The sequence below is a fragment of the Hyperoodon ampullatus genome, assembly GCF_949752795.1.
Source record: "Hyperoodon ampullatus genome assembly, chromosome: 13".
NCBI classification, from domain to species: domain Eukaryota; kingdom Metazoa; phylum Chordata; class Mammalia; order Artiodactyla; family Ziphiidae; genus Hyperoodon; species Hyperoodon ampullatus.
This window is the reverse complement of record NC_136926.1, coordinates 16,047,496-16,053,557: the sequence shown is the minus strand read 5'-3', so window position 1 is coordinate 16,053,557 and position 6,062 is coordinate 16,047,496.

Sequence of the window (6,062 nt, the reverse complement as noted above, 5' to 3'; positions counted from 1 at the left end):
TCCAATACCACCTTCTAGAAAATCAACCCCCAATACAAGTCTAACACATAGTGGGCCAATGGTCTTGGTACCCATGTGACAGAACAGCTAACACACCTCCCAAAGTGTCCCTTGACCCACTGGAGTAATTGTTCTACTTTTGCACCCTTGTTTGAAACCCACCAATGGTTTCCCAGTGCATTTAGAATAAAACTCAGGCTCCTCTTATAACCTACAAAGTACTGAATGACCTGACCCTTTCCACCTCCCCGATCCATCTTTCCCCACTCTCTTTCTTCGTCATACCCCTTCCCTGGATCACTTGACTTCAGCTACACCATACCAGTCATCTCTGTTTCTACCTCAGGACCTTTGTACTTGCTGTTCTTTCTGGCTGGTCCCTCTTCTCGTTCTAGTTTCAGTTCAAATGGCTCTCCCTTTGACAAGCCCTCTAAAGTAGGGCTTATCTAAAGTAGCCCCTTGCTCAGTCCCTCTGCATTCCATTATCTTATTTTACCGTCTTAGTACTTAGACTTGTCTGAGATTATGCTGTGTATATACTTTTTCTGTTTATAGTTTGCCTCTCCCTGCTTGTATGTACATTCCTTGTCATCTCATTCATGGCTGTTTCCCCCGTGCCTTGAATCTAGGAGGTGCTCAATAAATACTTGTTCAGTGAATGTGCAATTAGAGAATTAAGCTTTTCAGCAAGCAGAAATACTTCCAGGGACCAGTGTAGGCAGATTCCAAGCATTCTTTCTTTCTTACTTTTTAGTTTGTTAATCAGTTTTATTGGTCAGTTGTAATTATGTCTTTTTCTTTAAAATAAATAAATACATAAATAAATATATTTATTTATGGCTGGGTTGGGTCATCATTCCTGCACACGGGCTTTCTCTTAGTTGCTGAGACCGGGAGCTACTCTTCGTTGCAGTGCACAGGCTTCTCTTGCTGCGTGGCATGGGCTCAAGGCACGTGGGTTTCAGTAGTTATGGCACGTGTGCTCAGTAGTTGTGGCTAGCGGGCTCTAGAGCACAGGCTCAGTAGTTGTGACGCACAGGCTTAGCTCCGCCGCATGTGGGATCTTCCTGGACCAGGGCTCGAACCTGTGTCCCCTGCATTGGCAGGCAGATTCTTAATTACTGCACCACCAGAGAAGTCCCTGTAATTATGTCTTTTCATTTTTATATAATAGAGCTGGTTCATGGTCCCATGGTTTTATGGGTTTAGATGAATGTAGTCCTGTAACCACTCCACAATTGGAGATAGTAAGCTGAGCTTTCTTTTTACTATCCCAGAAAAGGTGTAAGAATTCTGCCCTAGGAAATTCCTGCCACTCTTGTAGGAATGTTTTAACCATGCCTGGATCCTTACTCATCCTATCCAGAGCATCTTGGAGAGGAATCATTGTCATTATTTCTTACTTTAGTGTTTAGTTCTAGCAAATAGAAATACTCTTATATAATTGTTCTAGTCAGGAAGGAAGAAAAAAAGGAAAAATAATTAGAGTCCCCTGAATGAAATTAGCAGCCTGCATCAGGGTAACTGTCCTTCCTACTCCTTAATTGAAATGGATGTGCATATGGCTAGTGGCTCAGGCATTTGTCAAATATAGGTGCATCGGCCAGAATCTTAGCTGTCGCTACCACATTTCCCCCTGCTCTGCAGTGTGACATTTTTGGAACACTAATGAAATCCGGACTGTAAAGATTCCAGTGAAGAAATAAAGTGGAAACAAAACAATCTCTTGCAAACCCACGCTCTGCTTTAAATAAAGAGCAATGTCTTTTGAATAATTCAGCCCTGTCAAAATATTTTTTTGGGGGTTGTGGGCTATTCATATAGAACTACTCCAGGGGCCTCTTAATTGCAGCCTTTAGTGCATTTTCAGGGCTGAAACAGGTCTGATTGTTTCTTGTTTTATTTTCCCATCACATATCTGGATCTTGAAAAGATGTTGTTGTGATTGAGGTTAAATACATTGTTACCCCGATTCTTTTTTATTTTTTAATTTATTTATTTTTGGCTGCGTTGGGTCTTCATTGCTGTGCACGCAGGCTTTCTCTAGTTGTGGTGAGCGGGGGCTACTCTTCGTTGCGGTGCGCGGGCTTCTCCTTGCGGCGACTTCTCTTGTTGCAGCGCACGGGCTCTAGGTGTGTGAGCTTCAGTAGTTGTGGCACGTGGGCTCAGTATTTGTGGCACGCGAGCTTTAGAGCGCAGGCTCAGTAGTTGTGGCACACCGGCTTAGTTGCTCCACGGTATGTGGGATCTTCCTGGACCAGGGTTCAAACCCTTGTCCCCTGAATTGGCAGGCAGATTCTTAACCACTGAGATACCAGGGAAGTCCGTATCCCGATTCTTAGAACGCATATCCCTTTAATGGGGCTGGGAACCAGGGTGGAAATCTTGTAATTATTTTCCTCTCTGGAAGTTGTTAGCACTTCAACTTTGTTCTGTTAAACTTTTCACCTGTGACTGGGGCTCTCTTGTCTGCCCTTGGGGTTCCCTGAGGAGTGTCTGGGCCCTCAGAGAGAGTTTTACTTTTTAACTTCTGATATCTTCAAGGTGAAATCAAGGGAGAGCATCTGCGGTATAAAGAAGGTTATTCAAGGAGGGCTGGCTGGTGACAAAGTTCTACGTATTCAATAATAGTAATAAAAGTGATAATAATAATTCCTATCTATTGAATTCTACCTCTGTGCTGGATCTGTGTTAAGTCCATTCTCTCCCTAAGCTCATTTAACTGGTACAACAGCCCTGTGAGGTGGGTCTAATTATGCCCACTTTACAGATGGAGAAACTGAGACTCAGAGAGGGCAAAGTGCATGCCCAAAGTCACAGAGATGGTAGAGCTCATTGTGCAGATTAAACCCAGGACTGTCTGACTTCAAAGCCCGCTGTCTTCCTTGTTCTCCTAAATAGAGGCTCCAGACTGATGCATGAGGGCAGTCGTCCGGGAGGTCGGCCACCAACTGAGTTTGTTTAGGGCCCGGCTTCATGAGAATCCCCCAGTGTGCTGGTTGGAGAGCCCAGGCATTCTCCTCCCTGGGAATGAGGTGTCAGGGGTGCCCTTGCTGGCCTGGTAGTTCACAGAACAGCCTCTGCAGTCAGGCAGATCTGGGGGTTTGACTCCTGGCTCTGCCACTTCTAGTTATGGTAGGCTGAATAATAATGGCCCCTAACTATCTTCATCCCCTAATCCCTGGAACCTGTGAATGTTACCTCATACGGCAAAAGGGACTTTGTAGGTGTGATTAAGTTAAAGGTCTTGAGATGGGGGATTATCCTGGATTATCTGGGGGACCTAATATAATTATGAGGATCCTTATAACAGAGAGGCAGGAGGGTCAGAGTTAAGGAGTATGACAACTGTTTTCATCTGTTTGGGCCACTACAACAAAATACCACAGACTGGGTGGCTTATAAACAACAAACATTTATTTCTCACAACTCTGGAGGCTGGGAAGTCCAAGATTAAAGTGCCGGAAGATTTGGATTCTGGTGAGGGCCAAATTCCTTGCTCATAGATAGCTGTCTTCTTGCTGTGTTATCACAAGGAGAAAGGGGTGAGGGACTCACTGGGGTCTCTTTTATAAGGGCACTAATCCCATTCATGAGAGCTCCACCCTTGTCACCCAGTCACCTCCTAAATGTTCCATCTCCAAACACCACCACACTGGGGATCAGTATCAACATATGAATTTTGGGGGGCACAAACATCCTGTATATAGCAACAGGGAGCAGAGATTGGAGTGATGTGCTTTGAAGATGGAGGAAGGAGCCATAAACGGAGGAAGGAGCCATAAGCCAAGGAAGGAATGTAGGCAGCCAATAGAAGCTGGAGAAGGCAAGGAAATAGATTGTCCCCTTAGAGCTTCTACAGGGAACCAGCCCTCCCGACACCTTGACTTTAGCTCAGTGAGCCAGATTTTGGGCTTTTGACTTCCAGAACTGTAAGAGAATAAATTTGCATTGTTTTAAGCTCCTAAATTTATGGTAAATTGTTATAGTGACAATGCGAAAGAGATACACCAGATGTTTGTCTTTGGGCTTATGAATGATCCTCTCTGAGCCTCAATTTCATTATCTGTGAAATGGGCATAATAGTAACAATGCCTGCATTGTAGCCTGATTCTTAAAATGAAAGGAATTGATGCATACAAGTTCCTTCATGTTTAGCACATAGTATGTGCCGATTAAATTAGCTATTACTACTACCATCACTGTTATTATTATTATTATTAATGTTAATATGAAAATAAGCATGCCAATCAAACAAAACCTGAAAATAAAAACCAACCTAGGAGCGACTTTTTGTTGGGCTAATTCATATTCTCTCTTTTGGAGGTTCTTCCATTATTTTATATTGGGGGACTTATTCTATGTTGGGGGACTCATGGATGAGCTTCAAAGGATCTGTGGATTCCCTATAATCATATCCCAGGACCCTGCATAATATCCAGTACACAGTAGGTGCTGCACAAGTATTTAAGGCATGATTAAAGACAGATAAAAATTGGTGTTTCTGTGTTTTCGTTGTTATTGTTTGTTTGTTTGTTTGTTTTTTCTTTTTTCTGGCAGCTTTGAGGAGAATCTGGCAGACCCTGGCATAACTGGGTACCTGCCTTATGGAGGTGGGCTTGCCTCCTGTCCTCAGCCATCTGGCAAAGCCTGACACCACCTCCCAAGGGCCTCCAGCACTCACTCCCCCAACCCAGTGCCATCCCTTCCCTGCTCTGGCCACTGAAGAGGAAGTCTCCATGGTAACAGTTTCAGGACATTAGGCCAACTGAAGCCAGAGGGAGTGAAGGAGGGAAGGGTGTCCATGCCAGCCCTTCCCAGGGACCCACTCAAGCCAGGGTGCTGTGTCTCCAATGGAGATCTCAGCTGTAGAGGGTGACAGATCCTGCAGCAATTGGGGAGTGGCTGGGGCTTATTTTTCAGTGACTTCTTTTCATACCTTGCTCCCTCCTTTTGTCATGTCCTTTCCCCAACCCTGTATAAGGATCCCGTGCCTCCGAAGAACCTTAAATTATCCACTGTTGTCAACTGAAGTCTCTGGGATTTCAAGCTGGCTCCCCCATATACTGGTAGTGTGACCTTGAGTAAATTTCTTAACCTTCCTGGGCCTCGGTTTCATCATCTGTAAAATGGGGTTTTTGTAAACATGAATAGAGAATCTGTGGTGCCCTTAGCATGATGCCTGAAAACTAGTAAATACTCAATAAAGTTTACTCTATGTTGTGTGTTTGAGATGGGGAAACTGAGGCCTGGATCCTGTCCCCAGAACCCTCTTGGTCATCAACCCTATTCTCCCTTCCTCTGGGAGTAACTTCTTTTTTTTTATTTTTTATTTTTTTGCGGTACGCGGGCCTCTCACTGTTGTGGCCTCTCCCGTTGCGGAGCACAGGCTCCGGACGCACAGGCTCAGCGGCCATGGCTCACGGGCCCAGCTGCTCCACGGCACGTGGGATCTTCCCGGACCGGGGCATGAACCCGCGTCCCTGCATCGGCAGGCAGACTCCCAACCACTGCGCCACCAGGGAAGCCCTGGGAGTAACTTCTTCCTCTTTCTTTCCCCCAATCAAACCTTCTCTGTCTGCTGTCTCTCATCATCAGGGCCCGGCGAAACAACTGGTTGTTTATCTCTGATAAATGGATCCATTCTTGAATGTTCAAAGCTGAGTTGGAGACTTTTAAAGGGGCTTTTGCATTTTAGAAGAGGATTCCCAGTGATGATAATGCCTTAATTCCAAGGCAGAATCTCGGGAGGGTAAAAGTTTCCAAGCACCAGGCAGTGGGAGAATTAAAAAGAAAAAAAAGAGATGGTGTCACTGAAGCTCAGAGAAGTCAATCAGCTTGCTCAAGGCTACACAGCTGGTAAGTGGTGAAGCTGGGATTTGAACCTCTGTCTGCTTTTCAGTTGAGCTCATGTAGCATCCTCCTTTTTTTTCTCAATTGGTCTCTTAATTGTTCACCCACAGTGATGTATAGGGGAGATCATCTGTCAGATGCTCTAAAACCAGAGGTGAAATCCTGATCCAATAGCTGAAATTCGGGAGGTTGGCAGAGACAAACTGTGG